This window comes from Nasonia vitripennis, chromosome 4, assembly GCF_009193385.2.
Source record: "Nasonia vitripennis strain AsymCx chromosome 4, Nvit_psr_1.1, whole genome shotgun sequence".
Taxonomy (NCBI): domain Eukaryota; kingdom Metazoa; phylum Arthropoda; class Insecta; order Hymenoptera; family Pteromalidae; genus Nasonia; species Nasonia vitripennis.
This window is the reverse complement of record NC_045760.1, coordinates 16,655,569-16,683,539: the sequence shown is the minus strand read 5'-3', so window position 1 is coordinate 16,683,539 and position 27,971 is coordinate 16,655,569. Positions and strand designations below refer to the sequence as shown.

The following is a 27,971-nucleotide window of genomic DNA, read 5'->3' as shown; positions in this document are numbered from 1 at the left end:
AATGGCATTTTTTCCGTAGAATTTTCCATATACACTACACAGTCGTATATACATGGAGACGTAACCGCGCTAGATTCCATTTGCTAATTGAGGTCATTCAACTTGCCTAAACGACAAACCATTCATTTTCACGATTCTTCAATCTTTCATTCGGGCCGTGTGAGTTCATAATATTAAAAGACTGCTCTATCATTAGCGTGCCATAATATATCGCGTTTATTTTGGCCTGTTTTGATTGATGGAAAAAAGTGTAAGTAAAAACATGGCTTGAATGAAACTCGAATTGGTCTTCGTTCTGAAATTATCCCGCGCTGCCGCGTAAACATAATACAGTGTGCGATATCTGAAGAAATGTATCGATCAACCTTGAGAAAATGCATACCGAATAGTATAAGGCATCTCTTTGAAACAATAACGCTTTGCGCTGTACACACTCAGCAAGCTCAAAGCTTACACAATATCGTAGTATATCCCTTTTGTTGTTCGGCACTGGTCAGCCTTCGGAATTCTCGTATCAAATCAGCGGTGCGGTATAGCTCGTATATAGCTGCGCACTAGCAGCGAGTTCAGCGAGGCAATAAGCGCAAAAGATTCATCGCCGTGTACATATATACATATAGGTATATGCGAATTCGCAGTCCGAGCACAGATCCGATTCATAACACAGCATCGGAGAACGAGTTTTTCGACGATTTCCATACCGCGCGGCTGGATGATAGAGTACCGGCCCGGTGATCAGCGAACCGTTCATAAATACTAGCAGCAGCAGCAGCAGCAGTAGCGGCAGCAGCAGCAGCAGCGACAGCAGCAGCAGCAGTAGCGTTTCGGGGTCGAAAAGCGCATAAATATTTTCGCGCATTCTTATGAAAGCGTTTCTCCGAAAACAGCGCTCGTATTTTGCTTGCCGCGGAAATATCTCGCGCGCCCTTGACGATTGCTCTTGGAACCTTGACTTGGTCCGCGTCACTCATTTTCGCTGATGTTATACTCCCGTAATTTCTGTCTCTGTTCTTTCTCCAGTCTCGAGTGGATCCGTCGCCCGCTGCGGTGCTTCTTGGCACATTCCATGACTCCGGCTCACCGCAAAACACAAACAGAGTTAATCAAACGAATCGTCGCAACAGGGGGGACGCTGGAAAGTCTGAAGGGGGGAAAAGTGGCGACAGTCGTCGGAGACCACTGTGCGGATGAAAAGCGAGTCTATACGTCGCGAAAGTAAACAACTCGTGCACGATTTCGTTTTTTACGAATCAAAGGGATTCCGAGCGAGGAGATGACGTTTGGTTTGTGCTCGAGTAGTATTTGTATACGCTGCGCACGGAATCAAGGAACGGCGCTGTATGAAAACACTCGGCTGCTCGGGAGATCTGGATACACTGCAGAGCCTCACTTGACGTCGTAGCTCGCGTCGTTCGATGGCGCAATTCTTCTACTGCTATTATTCTTGTACTTGAGCAGATTCTAACTAATATTTTTCTAAGGAAATTCGATAGAGTATTGAATCCGACTCGCTGCGTGTCTCTATGGCGACACAGAGTCGCGTCTTTATCTGCGTTCGTCACATTCGGAGCGAGCCAAGTGAAAAGGGACGAGAATTGTCAGGCGCGGCAAGCCGGCCTGTCGTTATACCCGAGATCCGCTCGGCACTTGTATACCTTATATCGAATATATCCCGTAGCCACGTGGAAAGTTGCGCATGCTTTTGCACGAGTTTCGAATAACGCACGGTGGGCATTTTCCACTGCCGCCGTAAAGGGGAAACGCTACGCACAGTCGAGATTGAAACTGAAACTTTGCGCTGGGTCGAGCGTCAAAGAACCACGAGGAATGGTACGTATTACGCGGTATTTACAAGATCCTTCTGAGAACTTTACAGCGCCCGAGGCTGCTCGGATGTATTATAGGGCTGGCAATTCGCGACCGACAAAAACGGCCTTGTCAAAACAAGTGCAGCGTACGCGCGCGACTGCGAGCGTTAATGGAGGAGAAAAGCGAAGAGAGCCGAGTGTTGTATACATCACGCGCCCCAGAGAAATGCGAAAGCGGGAGAATTACGGGGGAGATATATTTTTGATGGCGTTGTTTGTAGTGCGCGAGTTTAATGGTGTTTCGCGGTAATATATATATATATATATATATATATATATATATATATATATATATATATATATATGTGTGTGTGTGTGTGTGTGTGCGTGTGTGTGTGTGTGTGTAGCTATAGCACCGTGAGTACACGCTGCCTGTTGGCGCTCTGACGATTAAGGGCTTAATGTGCGCGCAGCGGGTGAGAGATCTCTCTGTGTATGCACACCGGAGAGTATCGATCTTATATTTAATTATCTGGCCCTTAATTCTAATTTCGCGGTAGCTTCGTTCTAGTGTTAAGCGATATCGAGGAGGCCGCATTACCAGCGTCACTTCTACAACTTTCAATGCATCGTCGATTGTATATGATATTTCAAAAAGCGCTTATAATTTTCCCTTTGCTTGGCTTACAGACCACGCGCCGACATGTGAGCACATTCGCGAACGCGATTATATATGTGTATTTACTTTCTATATAGACAAGCGCGCAGTTCGCGCACGTTTACGAGCTTATTTACGCACGAAGCCATTCATGCGAACGCGCCTGCACGTACATGTAAATACGTCCGATGCTCGCATAAGAAGCCGAGTAATAAAGCCGGCCGATGTGCATGCGTATGCGTATGTAGGTACGTGTATACGCTGTCCCGTAAATTTAGTTTCCCGCTGTTTCTCACTCTTGTAGCTGTTATACAGTGCTTGTCTGCGCCAGCTATAGCTCTTATAACAATAAAATACTGTCTTGCGTGAGGCAGAAAATGGGTTAATCGCCCTTGTTGAAAGAACCTCTATTTTTACCTCGCTTGTATTAGCGGTGGAACCGAGCCGTCGCCGCTATTTAATAAAGCTGAATGACTTCCTGTGAGACCTTGATAAGTTGTAACAATACTTCGCATGTAATTTCTTTGTTGATTCCGAAGATCCCTGGAGGATCTTTACCGCATCCGCTTGTAATCGGTTTAGCAGGGCTTTATTAACAATTAAACTTGACAAGGAATTCGCGTTGACGTTAACGAGTAACGCGATATACCGCCAAATTGATTTTATGTTCCCGTTACTTCAAGCCTTCAAGATTTAATCAACTCTCGGGTACTTAGTCCGAGCTAGGGTTACAAGTTTGCGATGCCCGGTTAAATTGTATCATAGACGCCAAACGGTGAACTAAACAATATGCGCTTGAACAACAACTGATCGTTACTGTATTGTGTCGGTCAATTCTTCACGTAGTTACATTGTAGTATAGCTTTTTAGGAGAAAACTCGATCCGCCAGAAGAAATTCAATCTAGGTATCTAGCAGTTGAAAATAGAAGGTCAGAAAAAATGTAGCAAAATTCATCTGTCTGTATAAATATTTCATGTCTTGATGCGGCCGTAGCAGCGGAAACAGCAGCCTGGTTAAAGCGACCGAAAAACAGATAAGGTCCTTCAGGCAAAAAGAAATGACCTACATAACCGCGGGTAAGAAAAAAGGTCTCTGTATGAAAAATGCACGGAAACTCAGATATGGCCGAGGCTTTTACTCATCATGCTATAATAATGGCGCCCGTCGCGTTACGCAAGGACAGACACGCGTTCGGCTACGTGTTCATCACCAATGCATATTGCATATACCTGTGTATATATAAACGCGTATACGTGTAGGGAAACAAGTGTGCGACGACGTGACGAGCACGTGCGGATTTCCTGCGCTTAACCATATAATAGTGGCGCACACTATATACTGGACTCGGTCTATCTTTGTTTTGGTCGAGAGAGAATATGAGAGAAGGAAAGAGGGAGAAAGAGTGAGATGGGGGGGGGGGGGGTAACCCGCATTCGTCCACGCATAAATACACAGCCGGTTTGTGGTACGGGTTTAATTAGAGCTAAGGGCGTCAGCGTGAACGCGTCTTTTTGCATTCTGGTATTTTGACTTAGCTTATGCTGCGTGTTTTTATTCGAGCAAGTTCACTAATTGAATTAGACGACGCCGTTCCATTTTGCATCGCTGTTTTTGAGATTAACGTATTCTTGTGAAACGCAGTGAAATTCGACGCGACGTTTTGCTTATTAAAAGCCAAAGATGGGGCTATATAACAGATTTTGAGATTTATTTAAAAAGTTTAGGAATACTGTTATGTAAAGTAAAATTGGACTTTGTGCAGGGAAAATAATGTATCCAACGCAATTTAAAACTTTCATAAACGTGCAAGAAAGGCAAAGGAAATTTAAACTCGGCGAGTAAGACACCTTTACAGTTTTTCTTTAATTTAACTGGCGAAAGGAAGGACTGGTCTTGGCACTTGTAGCCGTTAATTCTACCGTTTCGCTATCCTTGTTTCTGCCAGCTCTGCTTTTATTCTCTCTGACAATAGTGTTTGTACCCCCCCTCCCTGTTGGCTATTGTATGTTTCATTTTAAAAGTTTCTTAATAAAATTAAGCCATATTTTTGCAACAGTGAATGAATGGTTACGCTCATGCTTAATATGGGTTATGAAAACAGTCAAATTACATTTATGAAGGAAGTGGGAAAAGGAATGAGTAGTCGGGTTCTTAAATTAAAAAAATGCAACAATTTCGCGGTTAAACTAAATATAAACAGTAACTTGCTTAGGCATAAAAACCCTCACGGAATAGAGGGAAAAGCCTGAGCAAGCTAGTGGAATAGAAATTATTTATTGATCAAGTAAATTAATGAATTTATGTAAGCATAAATACAAAAGTCAAAACTTATTATCTAATTTAACTTACGCAGTGGATAATCGATCCTTATATTTACAGAGCGCTCGCTTACCTAATATTTCGGGGATCAGCCCCTACAATAACGCCGCAAATCGCAAATATCGGTGCGCTGTACGTGACGGACCACCCTCTCTTCTGGGTAGATTGTCGATCGAGAAGATGGAGATATCCCGGGGTGGCAACGCCCAGCACGTCACAGGGCCCCGACGTCTCGGGAACGGGTCCAGCCCTCGCTCCGTGAACGACTTGAGACGACTCGTCGAGTCGTCGCGACCGGGACCTATAGCGAAGATTCGCTATGCGATAACAGCACGCTTGTGTCTCGCCCACACGGAATTACAGGCACTTTATTTACACGAATTATAGAAATAAGGGAGGAATCACACGCGAGTGATTCACTAACAAATATAATTCAAATTACGGCGATTACTACAGGCACAATACAAAAGCTACACGAGAATAGAGGTAGGCTTCGGATCACACTGCTCTCGATCGATGCCGAAACGAATCTGACGCTCTCGCGCGCACTAATCGATCTCAGACCGCAGAAGGGCTTACGCATGCGCTCTTTCTTTTCTTGGCGCGCCATAATTAACTCGTCATCAAGAGGCGCGAGAATCAAACCGTGCTAGGTGATACATATTTTATGCGGAGACGTATAATACGCGAACAGGTTATTAGTTCAAGGTTGTTCGTTAATGTACCAAAACGACGATTATGTGAAGAATTTGTTGTGAGGAAAGCAAATTTAGAAAGTTGAAATGTCACGAAAATTTTTTGACGCTGTGACAAAGTTCATTAGAAAAAAATGCATGTATATTTTTATTTCAAGGATTTTTCCCTTCAGTTTTACCATCCGGTACGACAACTTCGGCCGTACTTGAAGTGAAAAGTTTACCAAAACGTTCGAATCGCTATATAGATTTTGTTCGAGAAATTTAGAGCGCCATAAAATCGAATGGTTTCCGAGAGACACCACTCGGGTATCTAAAGCTTAAAAAGTTATCCTATTGAAGTTCGAATGGATTAACCACGTTTTATCGCTTATTCGCAAACAAAGCAGCGTTCGCGAGAAGAATATTTTATTTGCGATTTCATAGTTTACCAGGGTTCTGTTTGAATAATAATCACTAACATGAAAAAATCTCATAGGTATATTTGATTATTGAGACACTTCTTCGTAGCCCAAGATGAGCTTGAAGATAGAATTTAAAGTAGTTAAAGGGCCTCAATAAGCCTCAATTAAAAAACGTTATCATACGTGCATCGCATCACCACTATTGACTACAGAAAATATGCTCAAGTGAAAAATATTCGACGTCTCGGGTAATCTCGCAGCGTTGCGCCTGAGGTTTTATTAGGATTACAAGACGACGCAAGAACACAACACTGCGAATAAAACCGCAAGAAGGATGAACTGCTTCGTAGGAGTATATGCAAAGCTAAATGCAAAACATATTGCTCGCGACAGGCGATATGGTGAAAGTAGAGAGGCTTCCCTCTTTCTTAAATTTTCGGGAACCGTGCATTTTTTCGCTCCTTTTTTTCTACATTTCCTCAATGATTTATAGAGGCGGTTGTAGTAGGACACGGGACAATTAACGTCAACACCCTGACGTGTAAAATATATGACACGTCTGATCAGGCCTGATGCATTCTACTTATGTGGCGGGACTGTAATAATTTGGAAGATGAAAAATCGTTTTATCGATGAATATCGATGAAACAGAATCAAATCATATGTGAGCTATCGAATTTATTCAAAGAATGTGAGTGATTTTCGATACGTCTACAAAATAACTATACACGTGCCGATAACCTGAATAACGGAATAACCTTGAATTTCCAAGGAAGATTTATATATTTTTTTAACAATATTGAATGAGGTCACATGCCACAAAAGCCGCAGTTAAAGTTGATATCGTAAAAACTGTAGTTCAGCGATGCCCTCTGCTTAAATTCCCAAAAACTTTACCCTAATCCTGCTCGGAATCGCTTGTGAGCGCGGCGGCGAGCTCAACAAAACGTGAAATCCTCAAGTGACCGCGATAAGTCCTGCGGAGAGCAGTTCCCCAGTTCAGAACAGCTACCCAAATCTTGGACCCGCTCAATAGCCTCCAGAGCTCCTCCTCCGTTTCGCCGAGCCACATCTTCAATTATCTTTAATCACGCCCGACACATACGATCTATTTGAAAAAAATGCTTCCTTGTATGGGTCAATATCGATTTTGAAAAGAAGGGCACGCGATAACAAAAAATCTCGACTTACCCTTATACCCAGTAAACGGCTCGAGATCCTTTAAATACGTCGATATACTTAGTGTTCGCGCGCGAGCGTGGCCATAATGTCCGCCTTCGGAAAATCGCTCGTGTCGACGCGGGAAATTCAATTTTTTACGTGACCGGGGAGAAGTCGATTAGTGCGCGGCCTCGATTCGCAACGAGCGCGTGGTTTGTGCGAAACGAGTTTGGGCCAGGATGGCATGCCGAGAGACTTTGCTAACGCGCGTCCCCACGAGCAATTTATATAAAATAAATATACATACACGAGACAGAAGTGCGTTTAGGAAGTGACGAGTTGATGGAGTTGGTTTTAGCCTTGGGCTACCAGCACGAATATTGATCGATTACAAACTGCGAAATTCTTTTTTCCTTGTTATTTATCATAGAAAACTAACATAGAGGAATAATTAAATAGAATTATTTTTTGCGAAGAAAGACTTGGTGGGTTTGACGGTTACATTTCAAAGAATCATCAATCTTTTCAGTCACTTTTGCACAGTGCGCAAGCATTCGAGTTTCGCAGGCTCTATAGCGCGAAGGGTTCACCGCCAAAGCTATTTTGTAGCCATTAATTCACACCGGAAGTAAGTCTTGCCAACGAACGCGACGAAGACAATCCTAACCCCCCGGTGAAATGAATAATCTCGCCAGTCGAATGGCGTGTCACGGCGTTGTTTAAATTACGACGCCCGAGCGTCGCGAAAAAGAGGACAATGCCCGATTCTCCTGCACGCTTGGAATTTTTATTAGCTTAAAACCCTCTCCCCCTCTATAGACTATAGCTGTAAAGATAAAGCAGCCGCGCGCGCGCAAATCCTGCAGCTTGTCTTCTATCGCGCGGAATGCGGCAGCACATTCGAATCGATATTCCAACTCTGAAAAAGAGAAGATAAAGAAAGGAGGCAAGACAAAAAGCTGCAAAGCTCGCGGACCCGAGTTTGCATGGCCGTTGTCGGTGGTGCTGCTGCTGCTTCTTGCTATAGCGAGCGGCCGTGTGCAGAGAAGTTACGGAGCTGAAATTTCATAAGCCGAGAAAGGTTGGCGCGCATTCAACAGCCAAGAAATCAGAATCTAAACGCGGCGCTCGGAGAAAAATGGATTCGTTTCTGCGTCTTGCGTAAGGTTGCAGGATTGAAAGTTTTAATTGGTTATAGAGACGCTCGAGCGCGCACTGCAGACGGTCCCGTATGGAAACAAAGCGCGCGGTAGAGAGCACACGAGAAAGTTTGAAAAAGAGGGGAGAATGAAAACTGAGAGTGAAATCATATTTATAAGGAAAGATTTCGCAGGAAGAGAAGAAAAAAGTATAACGAGCAACCGTTATGAGTGCCGAGGCTAATAAACACCCAGGTGTTTACTTTGTTCTCTCTTCCACTTTCATTGTTGATTATTTAAAAAGTATAGCCGTCGAGCTTCGAAAGGGAAAATTGGCGAAGAGTAAGTTAAATAACACTCGGTGAAAGTTGGACTCTCTTCGGAAGGGCTAACACGCGCAGCAGTCAGGATCCGTATAAAGCAGAGAGATCCGAGCGAGATCAGAGGCACACTATGAAATTAAGCGCACCCTATACTTTATTCCGTTATTCGACAGCCCATTCGGGAGTCTTACGGCCTCCGCAATTGTCTGCTCCGACGTCTGTTATTCTACATCTATTGCGCGATTTTCTTCTGCCTCGTGCGTTTGTTGAATTGTGCCCGTTTTTATCCTACCGTCGCTGTGCGTTTCAGTGTAAGCTTAGAGTCCTTTGCTTGTATACTTGCAAGCGCTGTCTCCTATATTCATAAGTGAATGAATGATGCATACGTGCTTGTAACATTTATGAAGCGCTAATCTTGTAGTAAATTTTATAATGCCGGACAAGAAGTTGTTTTAAATGTCTTTCTTAGGACGCTGTCGCATGATCATTCGGAATAGTTCTGGGTCAATAACAAAATTTATTGATTTATCGATTGTAATTATAATCATGCATTATTGCCGACCTTCACCATTACGAACGATCGATGCATAATACCGTCAAGACAATATTCTGTCGCAATCATTATTGTCTATCTCGTTCTACGTTTCTCTCACTTTAGCACCCTCTGCCTTATTCGCAAAGCGGAAAAAAAGAAAATTGATGTCTTGCGTTGTAGCGTCCACCTGTCCGTCCCCCGTTCGACACCCAAGTCAACTCCCACCGCTCTTTCCGAGATGGAAAAAATGTATACGTCAAATATTCAGATCAAAGCCGCGACTATAGCGGCATGAATGATTGAAAGCCAGAGATGGAAATAAACGCGGAGGACAGTAGTAAGCCATCGGCGAGCAAATGCGAAACAATATCAGGAATAAAAACGATAGAATATTCCGCGCGCTCGACGCTCTGGCAGCTGAGCGACTCGACCTCGCACATTCCGCATTTCTTCTCTCAATCATCCAACAAGTTTTCTGCCTTGAATTCGCTCAGCATTCCATGACTTTAGCGCCGGGAAAGCTCCTGCTTTCCGTTTTGCCTGGATAGCTATGACCGCGATATTTTATGCGGAAATTCATCTGGAAAAAGTGAACGTTTAAGATTTATGAGCTTCAGTGTAGTACTGCGGTCTGAATGACGAAGTGATGGATGATTTTTTCAGAGTCATTTCACCAAATATTTGATTTTTTCGTCTGAATATTACGGTCAAGTATTGATTTGACTGATGAAATTGCGCAATTTTCAGAAGATTATGTACGCAGAATTAGCGTCTCCTTTTTAAAAATATTTTAATGACACTTTTCAAAACGGAACTAGTTTACGTGAATCATATTGGTGCAAAGTAGGTCTTTGAAGTTGACTTTTATCGTCATCTTCATGTAAAATCATTACATATTTCGTATTATATTGCAAAACTTTTTGTAGTGCAAACATTAACGTACAACTTTTGAACAATAGCCTAATGGTCCTCCGTATTATAATTATAAGCACTAACCTGTGTCCTTAATATATTATATATAAATTGAGAAAATTTTCTTCTTGCTTTTGATTATTTGTGCTTGAAAATTTAAACATAACCATACCTCTTAAAAAAATGTTGAACATTTTTTAACGAGTTTGCTAACAATTACTATAAGGTCTGAGTTAAGTTAATCGCAGTGCATCAATATTCGTTCTTTCGCGCTGGTTCCCCCCGGCCGAGCCGCGCATGCCCATACAATAACGTTAACATCTTCTCGATAAGCCACTGGTGGCTCCTAACTTTATTCGTGCGCCGGCGTTAAATAATCAACAAACTTGTGTGCCCTACGCTACACAACCGTGTAATTCCTTAGTAACAGACAATTTAACTTCGAAGATAAACGTTTCTAATTAACCGTCCGCGCGAATCTGCTCGCCTGCCAGCTTGTGTTCTCGTTGTCAGTCGCGAGTAGTCGGAAACTGCGGCAATGGCGACAACTACCAACTACGACTGCTCATGTATTTGTAAAGGTATATATATATATATATATATATATACTCGTCCAGTTACTCTTACATGCAAGAGATGATGAATTAACAAATTTAACAATGATTACAATATTAAACGTTTAACTTACGCCGTACGCTTCTTACACCCAATTAAAGCCATTTGAACTTACCTGTAACACACAGAAAAGGTCTTGGTTAGGATACATTATTGGCATCAAATCATTGAATTGAACAGCAGCATAAAAATCGAACGAGTCGTGTATGTGCATTTAATTACTCTGGTATTCGCTGATTTGAGTCTTAAGCGCGAAATTTTACATTCTGAAGATATCTATATCCGATGCGGATTCGTGGCGGTATGACTTATATAATAGAAACCTTACGGATTTAGGAGCGTAAACTTCAGCCGAGAATCGTGATATCCTCGCTCGCACACTCTTTTTCTCCTTCTCTCATTTTGCCCCCCACTCCCCACATCTTTTCCATCTCCCACTCTCCAACTCTTAAAGGTAAAATTAGAATCGAAGCATGAGCTGGCTTCTCCAGTGCTGCCGCAGCGATCCGTATCTTGACCCAGTTTCGTTGAACGCCAAATTTCATTTTAAATAGGTGGTTTATTATCGCGCTCGCACCACCGCGAGAGGATATTGCATAATTCATGGGGACCAGGAGTGGGGAGAAAGACGAAGGTGGGGATTCGCGAATCCGTTAAACCACTATTGGTTTGCTGGAAACAACGAATAATTAATTCGAATAGACATTATGGCGAACGAGGCTCTCGCTCGCTCACACCGCGGTTTTCGATCGATAGTTCAGTTTATGCGCTTCGCCGTCCGAGGATGCAGAACGAATGTTTCTTTCCTTTATAGCCAAGAGGTTCTTCAAGACGGACTGAAATATTTATCACAGCAGATACATTGCAATGGCGGATTAGTTTTGTTTTGTTTTTGTCATGAGTAAAGCAGGCGCTTCAATTGTCCAAGTTGGACACTGTAAATGTGAAACATTAAGCAAAGAAGAAGATTAAAACATTCGAATTAACGTAGTGACAGTATAGAGTCGGCCAGTTACAGCATGAGCGGCTCAAGCAGCAGGCCTTACGGCACTTTTGAAATAGTGACACGCCGTTAAAATTATGTATATTGTCGGCGCAGATTGTGGTGAGTGAAATGAAAAAGTGCCTATACGCCATCTATCGTCTATAGACAGAAACTAGATAGCCGTAAAGGGAAGACCGAAGAGGGAAAGCTCGGTCCAAAATCTTGTTTCATCTTGATTATTATAAATGGTAAGGCTACTTTGCACCACTACAACTAATTTCGTATGCCGGGACACAGTTATGGCATTTCGTTAATTAATTTAAGCTTTGTCAGAAATAAGCCAAACTCTTTTATTAATTTCATCATGCGAGGGGCTCAACAATGGGAATATTCTGAAAGAAACGGTGTATTATAACCTCGGTAATATTAACCTGAGAGGCATTCATCGTATCTTTTGAGACGCATTATACGTATACTCTTTACGAGAGCGACTTCAAAACTTGATTGTTCGGGTAATGGATGGAACTATGCTAAGGTTTAGGCTCGCTTCTTACAATAGAAGAAGCACTGGCTACATCTTCACAGGATTTTGCTGCGCATTTTGAGACATATAATACGCCTATAGGCGCGTATATATTTGTATAGCGACGTCCTGTTAGGGTTTCACACACACACATATATATATATATATATATATATATATATATATATATATATATATATATATATATATATATATATATATATATATATATGTATATGCATATATGGATATACCAAAAAGAACCTCCCACTATATAGTGGATAAAAGAGCGACGATGCCGTGATGCTCAGCGCCAGCCCTTCTTATAATACTCTTGCTCGTAAAAAGGGACTGCTCTTCCCCTATATTTTTGTCAGCCAGCGAGAATGGAAGAGAGTTCAAGTGCGCTTAAAGTCAGCGGCTAGCGTGAACGACGAGTAATGCGTCTCTTTTTTTACCGCCTTTTTTAGAACCCCTTTGTGCATCTAATTGGAAGCTTTTTTTCATTTTTTTTTTCAAGTGTCATCACAGACATCGCTCAGAGATAAATGCGACCATTTTGGTTCTCGTATAAACTGAGAATGACTTTATGCTGGTATAAATCGACTTTTTAAAATATTAAAAGTCTATTTTAAAATACTAAAAATGATTTAAATGGTCGGGTGCAGGCTTTGATATATTCTCGAATAAATATAGTACGGCGGAAAGGTTATTGAAAAATTCTGGCAAAATAGGCGAGTCAATAGTTGCGGAAATTCTCTGCTATGCTCAAAGCTTCAAAGTTAGAAAAATAGCTTCCGATTTAACGATAGCTGGCATTTCTGCTCTCTCACTCAGTCGAACACATGGACGTTGGAAGTTTCTATTTGCGGCGTTCGGTATACAGTGGAAAGCCTTTCGTTCGGTCGGAGAGATTAAAGCGAGTTGGATATTTTTTCGAAAATTGCGTTGCACAGGTGTTCTGCGTTGATATAATGAGAGGCACCGCGTTCGAACAAACAGTTTTTCATCCACGTAGCTTCTTTAAATTCAGCATACGCGAATAACTCGGACGTTTTTTGGTGGCTGGATTTTGCACGGCCAAGAGCGAGACAAACCTCCGATATAACTTTAATTAATTCCGCAAATTCCTATTTCGCTCCTTTCCACTGCGCCAGCATTTCTAAATGCTCAGCGAGCCATGGCCGCCACCGGTGCATTACAAGCATCCCTAATGGGCTGAGTCCTCGGATGAATGATAAGCTGCAGAATTTCGATTTCGGTCTATTAGAGAATTCCGCGAACTCGAGCTTTATTCGCGTCTTCCCACAACAGAATACTTATCGACTAATGAAATGAAGCGATTATGAACCACAGAAAATTGTATGGCAAATATGATCGTGACACAAAAGAGCCAATAAAAAATATGCAAAGAATTTATCCGGCAGCTTGATCTGCAGTAATAATAAAATTGATGGTCTCGTCCGACCAAGCTCGATGCTATCTACTCAAAATAAGTATAGACAAATATCAGAAACCCAGTTGGTATCGGAATGGCTGCGCATGAAAGAACGAAGCTTTAGTTCGTGCGGGAATCCCTATTCATATAACTCAGCTCGAAATAAAAACAATTTACGTTCGGCAGTGGAGCCACTATTGACCGGGGCAAACTCATTTCATCGGCCGCACCAGAGCGGCTCGAAAGAGAGGCAAAATCGATAGTCTGGCAAATGAAAAGCGTAATCCGTCTATTGTCCCGTGGCGGCAGTAGAATTATAAAAGCTCCGCAGGCTGGCTGGCAAGCTTTTGAAAAAGGACAGACACGCAACTGTGTGAATCGTCACCTGCGGGCCGCATAGGTATATGTACAATGGACACCGTTGGAGTCCCGCGCACCCGCGCCTGCGATAAACGCCTGCGAACGAGCGAAGGGTGACGAGGGAGGGAAACGAGTTCGGCAGTTAATATCGAAATGAATAAAGGAGCAATCGGCGGGAATCGAAGTGGAATGACCTTATTGCGAGAGACTGCACGGGTGAGTCAGGGTGAGAGGTGAAACGAGGCGAGGAAAGGGGTACAGTATTGGGCGAGTAGTTATACCTACTCTCTCTCTCTCTTTACACACACACACACACACACACACATATATATATATATATATACACACACACACACATCCGGCTACCATATATATCTCCGCTACCTGCTCGCGCGCTTTCCTTGATCGAATTTCATTCAAATTCGATTCGTTTTCCCGAGAGCCCGAGCGAAGCAAAGACTCCTGTACCCGCACTCTCCGTCCCGCTCTTTCACTATAAGCTTTTGATGTCTTCCGCGCGATATTCATACGTGCGCTCGCCAGTAAGGTCATAAATCTTTGCAGGGGAAAGTCTGCTGTCGCGTATGCGGTATGTTACTATACGCGAGGATCGCGGCGTCGAAAAAAAGTGTTATCTTCTCGCCCCTGCGGTAATCACCGTCCGTCGCGGCGCGCTTCTGTTATCGCGTTAATGCGATTTCGCGGGGAGAGCTTCCGTATTTTCGAGAGCAACGCGCCGACTTTTTTGAGTAATCGACTTTTGAGCTCGGGCGGTCTCTCTGCTCTTCTTCGCAGCTTATTAAGACGGCTCGCTCTCTCCCTCTTCTGCGTCTAACGAATGAAAGCTATTTTCAGGACGGGATTTCGCTGCGCCGTAGCGGGCGCGATAATAATGAAATTCTTTATCGCTGGAAATGCTCAAGAGCGCGGGATTATTAATATCCGCGAAAATATGGCTAATAAAGCCAAGCCGTAAACAGCTGGGCAGCCGTAAAAAGCGAAAACGCTCATTTACTTAGACTGGAAAAATACCCGACGTTCTGTGTCATACGCGCATCATAAAAGACCAATATCTTTGGCTGATGGCCGATTCGTAATGACCGCGTTAAAAAGTCGAAATCCTCTTGCGCAGCGGCATCTCCTAGCAGGGCAACTCGTATATACGCGATGCACTGCTTTTATTACAGGGATCGATGCAAACAAAAGTGTCTGCATACACCCCTGCAGCGTGCGTGTGTGCCGTAAAAGAAGCTCGCTTGAAATTGAAAACGCACTTGATCTGTTCGCTAGATGTATGTGTGTGTGGGTGTGTGTGTGTGTGTGTGCGATGTTTATCTCCCGGCGTTAGAGTAGCGAAAAGAAGCGAGAAATACATTCGATGCCTCTTAAACTTTCGTTGTCGCTTCTGATAATACGAGCGCTTTCATAAATGGCACTGCATCCTTTCGCGTACTTGAAGCGCGCTTATATGAAAACATACGCCCGGCTCGTATTTCAGCAATGCGACACGTAAAGGCAGTTTGATACGCGATATATGTACCGCGTGCGAGTACTATTCCCCGCCGAGTTTCTTTATATAATATATAACCGGCGACAACTGCGCGCACTGATCTCTCTCAACGTTCTCTTTACGTACCTACTACTATAGCTACTACAAAGCTCTAATATATATATACCCAACGCTGAGACTGCGACTACATGTGCAGCAGCAGCGACAAATTTTCGCTTGTGAGATCTTGGATTATGTGAACGTACCTCTTATCGGTAATAGTTTCCTCTCTGCTTTATTGTCCTCTCAATGCTGGAGTTAGCCGCGACAGTAGTGAAAACGCGATACTCATAACGGGCATGGATTTTGCTCGCGGTCGTTTCAGAGGATATTCGCGTTGATTCGAAAGATTGCTTGAGCTGTACGTTGAACACTTCGTATACTTCTTTTGCGCGTTTTTCGGTAAAGATAACACAGACGTCGGCGGTATCGTCACACGCGCGCCAAAATGTTTTACAAGTCTCGCTACTCTCGTGCGAACGTTAGATAACCGCACGTCGATGCGGCGACTCGCTGAAAAGTATGCGCGGGCGCACCGTTTCCCGATAGCAAACAAAAAAAATAACAGCAGCTCTATATCTGCCTACCGACATACGGACGCAGGATCGATAGCTATGCCCATGCCATTGGCGTGTGAACTTATTATGTGGACAGGAGAAACCGCCCGCACATCTGTACTGATCACTCGGCAACTCGTGCATGTAGCACAATTATATTTTTGAGAGCTTTTTAGCGCTCGTCGCGCCAATTGGGCTTTGTCGCATTTTCTTGTACAATTCGAATCGACAAATGAGAAATGCCGTCGCGATTAAAAGTTGGATGCGGCAGCTAACTCTTGTTGACACTTGAAATTCACTCCTCGTATTGTTCAACGAGAGTATTATATTGCTGTAGCCGCGCGGGACGCAAATTCAATAGCCATCGGAAATAGATATTGACGATTCTATTATGAAGATGCTCTCTCGCGCTCCGCGAACACAATATATTTATATGTGGGACAATAAATTCCTGCGCGATAAATATCGTAATTGACGCGAACGCGCGCGCATGTGCAATAATTGAAGCCACGCATCATCGTTTGGACTTGGAAGCAGCGGCTTTCTCCTTCAACCTGCTAATGCGAGCGAGAGCCATTAATCAGGGAAAAAACGACGCGTTCACTAATGTTGCTTGTCCGCTTTACACGTAGATATAAATTTTTTCAGACGAAGGGGAATGGAGGTCTTAAGAGGCTCAGTCGCTGCTGTATATACTTCCTCATCGGACAGCGTGTATAACATATGCGCCCGAAATTTTTTAAGCGACATATCGCCACTGAAAATCTCCCAATTATAAACGCGCCAGACGTTTACGGAATAAATGCACGATTTCCGGCAATCTTATCGTAACCGGCCGCGAGATTCCGGCGTTATTTCGCGCCGCAAGCTCGTCCTGCAACTGCAGTGAGATCATAAATTCAGAGTAGCCGCATCAGCGCGAGCGTGTCTACACCCCCTAGAGCCTGCTGCGGGGGCGAGTCCCGTGGCCGCCTCTGCCTCGGCGAATGGAAAAGCGCGCAACATCCGAATCGATCAGCGACGAAAATAAACTCGGTCCCTCTCTCTCTCGAAACGCTGATGATGGCTACACGATCTGCGCTCCCTTTCCAGTTCCCCAATACTCTCGGCGTCTGCCACATGCTCGGTCGGCAAATCAAATCGATGATGGTTATATGAATGAGCGGAACGTGCCGAGAGCTCGCGGAATATACATATGCCCGCGCGTTCCACATCGATCGCCGAGCGCGGCCCACCGGCGGCTTTCCCTCTCTCGCGCTGTCTCGAGGCCTCATTCCGCGCGCGGCGCTTAATGTAGTGCATATATCCACACGGCGGCTCGAGAACCCCTCCGCATACGTTGTATAGCTATGTACAGATCCTTCATAGAGCGCTTCCCGCGGCGCGGGAAAGCGCATGGCTCGAAAGTGGCCCTTCGGCCTCGGCGTAGCCAGCTGCGCGGGAGGGATCAAGAGAAATTGCGCGCCGAGAGCTTTATAATTCGCGGACTATTACGCGGCCGTGCATCGATTCAAGCATTATCGAGCGGGAAACTTTGTACATTCCACCGCAGGATCGCAGCGCTCGCGCAGCTGGTACTTTCGCCGGTGAGGATATATACCGGCGGCTTTTCGCCCGCTATTGTTCTCTTTTTGCTCTTTGCCGTGGTTGCGAAAGTGCTGCCGCTGCTAGTGGAAATTGGACAAAGTTCGTATTGTGTTTGGAGGATTATTTCGACAAGTAGCTCCCGCCGGATCTGGAAAGTTGAAGCATTAGTAGCGTAAATTTAAATTTGCTCAGTGCGAGAGATCCGTCGCCAAGCTATGCAGCGAGCGCTCGCGCGGTTCAAGTATCACTTTAATTGAGCATCGGCTTTGAATTGCGTGCGACTTCGCGCCGAACCGAGGCAAACTCTGAAGCGGCTGCGCTCTTGGGGGAAAAAACGGCATTCAGACGGCACGCGGACTCGGCTCCTGTTTGTCATTCTTTTTCTGGCTCGCTGCCGCGATCAGAAACTTACGGAGGAAGATTGGTAGGCACGAGGAGAGTATCTACGTCGAAGCTCCTCGACACACCATAATGCGAGTACTCGAGAGCGTCTCTCGAAAGAGAATTTAGTTCCGATCAGTTGGAGTGAATAAGTCGGCTCGATAAACACCTTCTCTGTGCGACAATTTGGCTGGCTCGATAACGGGCGAGCGTGAAAAGTTTCGACTTTTCTTCATTACGCTCGAAAACAGAGCGCACGATACATCAGAGCGGAGGAGACAAGGATATTAAAACGAAAAGAAATGAACTCTCGGAAAGAGCGAGGGCAATAAATTTTCCATCGGATATACGTATCCCGCGGCCGCGCGCTCACCCTCATTTTTTTCGTCACGCGCCTGCAATCGTCGTCGTTTGTTACCGGGCTTATGAAAACGACAAGTCGGCGATTCATCAAAAAGTCCGCCGTCCCTCCCTCTCCGATGCCAACTATATATAAGCGACCTCCTCCACCCCCGCCCTCGGGCGAGTAAATCCCTCTCCTTCGGGACACGCTTCCTTCTTCTTCTCTTTCTCCTACTCCTCCTCCTCCTTCTCGTCCTGCCCGGCTTTGCTCTTCACGTCGGCTTCTGTTTATGGACCATGCTACTTAGTGGCCTCGTTTCCTTCTCTGCGACTCTTTCTCTCTCCTTCTCTCTCTCATGTACGCTAGCTCTCTTTCTCTCTCTTTCTCTGTCTCTCGCGCAAACAAAGCTACGATCGCCTTTTTCCTCGTGCATTTCTTTATCGCGGTATAAAGAACGCGAAAATTTACGGTGGTTCGCGGCGAACTAGGCGTTTTCTCATCGCCTCCTTCTCCTCTCTCGAGCGTTTTGCGCTTTCTAAACGGAGGGCTGGCTGTAGGTTCGCGGCGATAGGCTGCCTTTCTTTCTTTGCTTGCCCACTGCAAGAATAGGGCCGAAACAGGAGACGAACGCGATAAGAGTATATAGCGCGAAATGCATCAGAGCTGAGCTAGCAGGAGAGAGAAAGCCCGAATTAGAGATGGAAAATACCTTTTGCAAATATTTACACATTATTAGTTCGGTGTAATGTATCGAGCTCATCTGCCGCGGCGTTTGAATTATTAATTACACATCGGCGATTATACTCTTTCAATTTTACTGTTATTCCCGCTGCAACGGCGGCATTAGAAAACGTATATGTTTGATTTGCATGAGCCGGTGTTGCGGGCATATTTAATTAAATTCACAATCAATATAATATTTACTCGCGCGTGGAGCAACGTTGGAAAACTGATTCGATGTTATTTAATCGAGATATGGGCGTGAAGCGTATGTGTAGCAACAAAATATAATATAGAATACTTGCATGTTTGACAGAGAATATAGCAAATCCGTGGGTGAACAATTCCGACGTAGTACTGAGTATAAACAACAAGCGAAATACAATACGAAGGTGACAGAGCCGTGGCAAATCGGTTAAACTCGGATCCGCGCGCTATTACCTGTCCAGGAGATGTGGAACCTCATGTTTTCACCATCGGTGCGGCTGTCTCTCCGTGCATCCTTTGCGCGATTTTTATCCCCGAGGCAAGAAGACGTCGAAAATATTCTCGCCTCGTCCTTCTCTCATTTCTTTGGGCCAACCCCTTCTTTCTGTCCTATTATTTTCCGCTGTATCTCTCCTTAACTCTCAAGCTATCTCGTCCTATTTATCTCGCGAGGTTTCTCCTCCCTTCTCAAATTCCCACTTTATCTTTGGCGTGCAGCTCGCTGACGCTATGACCTCTGCCGAGCGAAGAGAGAGAGAGAGAGAGAGCGTGTAATTTTCGCAGCTCGCGTTTACATGGATACATACACGCGTGCGTCAGTCACAGTTTAGCCTTTGTATTATATGCTCGAGCGCCCGCCGGGAGGAAGAGCTTTGGTCGCGTATTTTCGCTGCTGCCGCTACTGTTCTGGTGTGCTCCTGCTCTATGCTATTTGCTACTCGCCATATCGTGGATAGATAATACAGTATACAAAGAAGGAAAATCCTCCGGTGTAATTACTGCTCGCGGTTATACAAATAAACTCTGCTCATTTGTAAAAGATTGGAAGTTGTATACTTATAATGCTTGCGCACTGACGTCGCCGTCTATACTGTCGATCCTTCAACGATTGTACAGCTCACATCTGGATCCGTGAGTGTCTTAGCGCCTTATCGACCATCAAGTTGCGGGTTGCTATATACCACTCTTTCTTTTCCCCTTCGCCGGCGGCGTCACTTGCACCACCCTGGTATACCTTCCGCAGCAACCAGTTCCCGGCGCGCGCGCGCGCGCGCTTTATACGACTCGAGCGTGTGTACCTCGCGTACGTGCCCGGCTTCGGAAGTTTTCACTGTAGGAGAAAGGGGAGTGATGCTTTTCGCGCGCCACTCCGAAGACACACACGCGCAGACAATGTGAGAAGACCATGTGCGCGCTTCCAGGGGGAAAATAGCTATCCCGACCGACTCGGGTATTGGCCGTGAGCAGAAAATGTATGGCTGCAGGTGCCTGACCCCGGTTAATACAATACGGCCTGAAATATACTCGAACATTATTCGATTTTCTTCGTTCGAATTTCTCGCTCTGTACACAGAGCTATTTTTCGACCGGACACGATGCATTCCATTTCGCCCGATGTGTAAATTGTGTACATGCAGAGAGGGATTCCGGCTCCAGAAACGCCTGACTGCATACACGACTTAATGTGCTAAAATATCTAGAAATTCGCCTTGACGCTCTGGATTTTCGTTATCCTCGTAACTGGCTTCATACGGAATATCTCGCAACTATATTCTCGGTTAGTTAATCCAGTCACGCGAATTTCAAAACGCAACATTTCCCGACCCAAATGCTTTTATGTACTGCTTTCTGTAATGCGCATACGCAGTATATACGCGGAAAAATATCTTTCGTGCTAAGCGGCTTTTTGACTTCTCACAACGCGTGACACGATCGCGCGCCTCGGATCATGTTGGAGGATTCTTTTCTCCGATGTGTATACCTGATGCGCGCCTGTTTATATGGAAGCGCGTAGATTCGCCGCTTCCTTTGAGTGGCTTTGTATTTGCCGACAATACAATGGTACAGAGCTGCTCTTGCCGCCTGCTTTCTCAACGGTAAATATATACCAGGGAACACGAGTGCCGAAGCTGAATCCGAGGCAAGAGTATGCTGTATATGTGAACGCTCCTAATGGGCGGTTTGTCAAGTTTAGTCTAGTGCGGTCCTGGTCGAGTTTTTTCATTGACATCCTCATATTTAAATGCGATTTTAAAAAATAATGATTATAACGATTAGTTCATGCCTTTTCCTGCATTTATATTTGAGCCCAATCAAGATAAATATATTTGAAATTCGCGATCGCTTTATTGCTAAGTGTATGATATACGAGATGTTTAAATATAATATACCGTGCTCGTACTTTTTCCAGCAATCTTGCCGTCGTAACTTTTCATTTTCTTCGCCTTACAACGCATGGCGCGATCGAACTTAGTTCGCTCTACTTTCCGGCCATGGAAGCCAATGTAAATATGTTCACCTGCGTCAAATTTTTTATGCAAAAAAGCTTCATAAAATATTTGCTGCGCATGGATGCCATTAAAATGCCCTTCACAAAGTTCCACCCGTATAACGATAACGACTCTTTTACAATAAAATCTCGAGATTGTGCAATTCCAGATGTTAACGAAATTATATGTAACGGCGGAAATGCACGGTTTAATTGTTACTAGTTAACGATCGAATATTTATTTTATCGCGCTCTCGTATACACATTAGAAAGGAATATGCTATGCGCGTTTAAAGACAAGATGGTTTCTTAAACAATAGTTATTCCCAAATTTTAAACCCAGAAATTATATACCATAAAAATGAATTTACATTTGAAATCTTTTCAAAGAGTGAATGAGTCTTTAACTTCCTTTTGAAAGATTTGGGAACCAATGTTTAAGCTGTCCAAAATGATTTTATGGACATCGCAAAATCCACGCGAATTAGGACATTGTTCATAGGAAATATTAAAAATGTTTCAGCTCGATATTCCAAAAATGCACCTTTCATTCCTCGTTCCTCCATCTTTATTTCCTGCAGTGTGTAATCCACAGATATATGCACGAACTGCCCGTCCTTTCCGGGGTCCATTCGCATGCAGAATTAGGCGCAATGAGAAATTCGATATAGAGAGGCATAGGTACGCAGATCGAGCCGAGCGACTGCACGTCGGATAAGAAGCCATATCGCGCGCTATTCGCGGCCAGGCGATCAGAAGAATCAGTGTTAAGAATGTTCGATATACTGGATATCCTAAAAATGAAAGGGGAAAATTGCGAACATCTAACTCCGTCGCACCCCCTTCGCGCTCACGAGCGAGTAAATCGATGATCTCGTGAACTCGCAGCGGCGATATTCGCACTGCATCTAATTTTCAGGGTCTTGCAACAAAGCTAAGAGTGACTGCTCAACGGCTTTTTTTATTTACGGGAGATCTTATTATTCAAGCATTACTTACACTATATTACGCGGTATATCGTCGGATTAAAATTTAACCGTGTTTGCCTAAAACATACACTGAAAAAAAACACAGTCATTTCTGCCGTAAAGTCCGGTAGTTTTAACCGTTCTGCCACCGTAACGACTGTTCAGTAAGAACAACGGTGTGCCACTGGTAGTTTTGGCGAGTCGCGACTCGTAAAATTGGTCGCTTACGCAGGACACCAGCAAAAACGACCGAACTGATTCTTTAAAACTATTGAACTCTACGGTAATTTTGGCGAGTCTTCGTACAATGACGGATTACTGGTGCGATTTCAGTTAAAATGGCTGAGTTTTTTTTCAGTGTAATTTTCAACCACGCGGAATATCTCAGCTTTTGCGTAAATAAAAAATTCAATTAAACCGTATCTCACAGTTTTTATGAAACTGGGATAAGAAGGATTGCTTTACTCCAATATTGCTGATGCGCCGCGGTGCAGGTTCTTGAATAAATGAACTGCGTTCCACTTTTCATAAATATACGCTTTAACCGACGATATACATAATTCGTAACGTTGAAATTACAGCCAAGCCCATACTGTCAAATGAACCGGCTTATATATTTTTTATCGACATTATTCTGCTTATTTTGAATTTTCCATTGTATGAATGCGAAGCTCAGCTGCAGCATACTTTGCGCTTCGACAAGCGATGAAGCACTGATTTAATCCTAACAAATCCGGCTAAATATACGTGAACGCAATTTCATCGATCATCATTAACAGCACGAGAGAAACAACAGCAATCGTTCCAAAGTCGTTAAGCAAAGATAACTCGCACTGGGCTCGCGTTACTACTTCGACGATTAATCAAGCGCCGCGCTGAGCGTAAGGGGGAACACCGACGCTGGACCAGTAGCTCCTGCAGAAGATCCGCCGAAGCTAAGAATAACCCCTCGCGTCAGGGACAAATTAAAGCAGATCGATCCTCGTGGTCACGCTAGGTATACTCTTGTACGTCGTCTCGCAGCGCTAAGATGACTCTTCTGGAAAAAAAACAGCAGCATAATCGCGACGTCGCTAAATAAGTAGCTGAACTCTTCCACGCCAGTTTCGTAGTCTTCCGCGCGAGAAAATATGGGTCTTCGTTTCTCTTGCAGTACCAAGCGCACAGTAGCTCATTCCTCCGCCCATTGTGTCGGTTAACTCAGCCACACTGATGCGACCGTTGATTGCGGCCGCCCGAGTTCACCGCGAGTCGCTCTCTTATTTCGCCCGCTCCGCATCACTGTTCCCTTTCCGCGGCGAAGCTGGCTATAGACAATTATACACTACTTTTGAGGAAGAGAGAAAATAGACGCGCTTCGTGCTCGCTGACGGATCGCTGAACTTTTTCCTCTTGGCCGGACGAATCGGCGTCGGGCAGACCATTCGATCATTTCCTAGCTTGAAACCAGGTCCTTTTTACTAACGAACCGTGAGCACGTCGAGCCACTGTCCCATGCTTGGTGAGCTAGACCGGGTGGACTTATTTACTCCGCTATGTATAATAATTTAAGGATTAAAATTGAATATCTGTTAGGTGTACAGCTTGAGATGGCATTAAAATACCTCTGCGCTCGAAGTGGTTCAGTTTTAACAAGCGGAAAAAACTCGTGGGCATATATAATTAAGTCCTTCGTTAACGAAAGCACTCAATATAATTTCCCCTATAAATACCTTGAGCTTATGCTCGAAAGTTTATACAAAATACCGCGAGGCTGCATGCGACGGTGAACGAAATTCGTTACAGAACTACGGCAACTTTGTCCGAAATTCCCGCGAACGTTGAATTCCGCGTTTTTTTTATGAAAAGGAAAGAAGAGGAAAATTTTGTCGAGCGCGTCCACCATAAAAGCGTCGTAAAACTGCTCGAGCTAACATTCGAATACCAGCATCGTCGTTATTCAGAGTAAAACAAAACAAATCGCGCGCGTAACGTCGTAAAGCTATATACGCTTCTGTATCTCTTCGCGTTCGCTGTATGTAATACGCGAACACATATACATACATATGCACGCGGCAACAAAAGAGAGCGAAGAGCAAAAAAGCTCACCGTACACATCGGAGATAGATATAGATAGGTACGCGTATACAATACATCCGACGGCGCGAATCGCAAAATTTTCATTAAAGAAGTAGCCCTGCTCTCGCGTGCCCGCGGGTGTATAGGGTCTTCCTCGGCGCCCGGGGACCATACTCCAATAATTACACGAAGTGCTCAAAAGTGGAGTACGTGCAAGCTATAGCTTTGCGTATCTGGCATCGTATAATCGATGAATCCAAGACAGCCCGGAGATACTGTGCCACCTATAGATATGTTATGCCCTGTTCAGCCGAAGCCAGACGCCCGCGGTATGTATGTATAAAATATCGCGCGCGGTTTATTGTTTATATTCGCGCATGCATATCGTCAAGTACTCACAATTAAATAAGCTTACCGAGTTTCTGCTGGGCTGATCGATCAAATCATCGGGGTCACGGAGGCGACGGTCATCGTGCAGGTCGGATGGTCATCCCTCTCCGGGCTGGGTCTGCAAGCAAAAAGAGACAAGGCCGAGCTTTAATAAGCGCGAATGGGATGCTCGTTGGCTGTATAACGAAGACGGGGAGAAGAGGGATCACCTCGCGATGTATATTCATGAGGAATGATTCGCGCTACTGCGAGTCGACAGAGAGGCAGAGAGAACGAGCAGACGAGCGAGAATGGAAATAGAGTGATAAAGAAGACTGCGCTGGAAATCGCCGCGATTCTTTGGGGAGCCACGGCTGTTTTCAATTTGCGCCGTGTGCGCCCGCAGCGGGGAAGGAGTTATATCGCGCGCGCAAGTCGAGAAGAACTCGAACGACTTTTCTTCGTCGCGAGCAAACGCTCCGTAAAACGGTTCTGTATTGACGTTTTCTCGCTTCATTATTCTTATAGGAGTATGTATACTGACAGAACGCGTTCGATGCTCCGCGTTGTGAGATGTGTGTGAGCTACACAGCGATCGGGAACGAGGATCTCACCTCTTGGCGCTCATCCCAGCTCAGGCTTTTCCTCTCGTATTTTTTTTGTCCTATACCTGTGAAGATAAACGAAAACGAAGCCTCGGTTGCGAACGCTGATCGGAGCTCGGGTGTGCTCTCCGTATAAATTTAAGTAAACCACGATTGGTTTTCCTTTAATTCGATTTTGCAAATGCGTTCTGATTGTCGGGATTGCAGTGAATTCTACAGGACAGCTGTGTTGGCACACGGTAATTGCAGTTGGTTAACCGACTTATCGGAGCACGTAAATACAGCCTGCCGTATTTACTGCCGACGACGTGTATTAAATCGTCGACTCTGCGCGGAGGCTCTGGTATGCATGCCTGTATACTGACTTTTGGAATTTTACTGCATATTGTTGCAAGCTGCGAACGAGTGAATTTGCTTTATCAATCTGTCCGTAGCAATACCTGTCTAAATAATACTGAAACAGCCCTCCTTTTCCGCCCGAGCGTGTATACATATGCAATCTTGATGATGCATTTCCGGGAAAATCGGTAAATGGAAACGAATTTCGAGAAAGCAAGTTTCCTTCGGCGCATAAATAAACCAAACGAGCCCCCTGATCCGCATTGAAAATGGAAAAAAGTCCCACGTGAAATCCGCGCCACCGCTGCAGCTTATACACATTTGCCCCGCTTAAACTTTCAGCAATCCCCAGTGCACGAACCTCGAACAGGAAGGGAAAAAACGTAAAAAGTTGGGGCAACAATGTCATCATTAATATGCGATTCTGGAAGTGAAACTGAAAGAAGCAAAGGAAATGAGAACGAATAATTAGAGCGTGAGCGGGAGCGGTGCGCCTTTTAAAAATTCATACGGCGATCCCTATCGCGTTCCCGCAGTCGGCGTGAGCGCTTCTTTTGTTTATCTGTATAGCGTGCGAGTGTCATCGGGTTCCCGGGGCGAATTTGCGGAATTCGATCAGACAGTATAGCAGCAGAGGCTCGTACGTGCAACGAGAAACTTGCCAAAGACCAAGAACTCGGGAGAGTCTGTTTTCCACCGCCGTGCAGTGAGAGGAGGAGATTTCTCTTTATTTTCGTTGAGCCAAGTTTGGCAGGCTGTTCTTCGCGAGTTTTGAATGAAACCGTATCTGCTTATTCGTCTCTTTTACTTGAATACGCATTGAATCACTTTGAATTTTCCGCGAGAATACTCATGTGTATGCATTACATGTAATAAAAATTAAAATCATAATTATACAGTAAACATTATATATAAATAAAGATTTTTGAAACGTCTTGTCTTTGGCCGAAGAGATAATTCAATATAAGATCATTAATTACGACGTATATAGGTTATGCAGAAGTAAACAGGTGACAGTTGTAGCCGCGCTGCTCTAATTAAAAATATATGGGTCACTACGCGCACCGCCGTTATAAAATACGTCTCCTTAAATCCGCTTATCGTCTCTTTGCTTACCTTACCTCATTATAAACTCTTAAATGAGGGATTATCGCTCATTTATTCTATCTTTATGCGTTGTTGATAATCAATATATTACATTCAAGCATATGCGTAAAATAATAAATTCGTTATTGTAGTAGAAATTTTAGAATCACCTTAAGAAGATTATCTTCGGTGTAAAAAATCGCAGCCCTCAAAATTTTATAGATACTTTCTCGCGAACGATTCGAGCACCTGTTTGGAATTGGCAAGCGATTTCTCACGAAAGTCGTAATATAGGCTCAAGCGCCGCGGCAGCACACGGAAAGCAATAAAACGCCCAGGATTTCGCCGGTCGAACGACAAACGTGACCCAGAACGTAAAAAAGCAAAAATATATATCGGGCTTTGACATTTGACGCTTCGCTCATTGCGAACCGATGCTGTGCGTGCAGTTCAATTGAAGCTTTATTACAGGTCTGGCTGCTCAATTTTACTGAATCAATACCAATGTTGCCTATAAGGAACTATACTTGGGGCACATGTTATTCGCCCTTCTCTCTCCCTCGCTTCTTGAGGTTGCGCTCGCTCTATCTTTGAGAAGTCTTGGCGAGCGGAAGTACTGCGCGATTTGCTTTGAATTTTGAACGAAGGTTTACGCGGGCAATTAAATGTGTTATACGTGATGTACTTCTATTACAATGCCGCTACCCTAAGCGGATCTTGGGCGTTGTCGTCCAGATCGGACGGGTGGGTGCCTATCACCACTACACAGCGCGTCCTTAGGTTGCGGATAGAGGAACAGCCCCTGAGAAAGAGGTTTGCTGCGAATAAATTGAATAAGCAGCCGCGGACAGCCGATAGGAACAGGCGTGGGTGTGATGAGCCCACACTGTCGAACGCATTCATCTAGAAACACTACGCAAGCACCACAACAACAAAAAACACTTCACATTATCTCTTATCTCTCAATCTATCTCTTTCATCACACATTACAAAAAATGGTCAAAAATCCTGCTGCCGAGGAGTGCGGGAGCGATGACAACTGCCTCGAAAGGGGAT

The 27,971-nt window shown here is 44.4% G+C and overlaps 1 protein-coding gene across 8 annotated transcripts in view; it reads right to left on the bottom strand.

Annotated features, from left to right (window-relative positions):
• Positions 1-27,971, bottom strand: part of LOC100116596 (1-phosphatidylinositol 4,5-bisphosphate phosphodiesterase epsilon-1) — a 120,350-nt gene that overhangs the window by 72,630 nt on the left and 19,749 nt on the right. For 6 of the 8 annotated variants that reach the window (XM_032599048.1, XM_031929727.2, XM_032599049.1 and 3 more), the window contains exon 2: positions 24,932-25,024. The gene's annotated coding sequence lies outside the window, so the exon portion shown is untranslated. Of the gene's footprint in view, positions 1-10,644; positions 10,687-24,915; positions 25,025-27,971 lie in introns of all 8 variants that reach the window. The other 2 variants (XM_032599050.1, XM_032599051.1) reach the window with 2 other exon arrangements.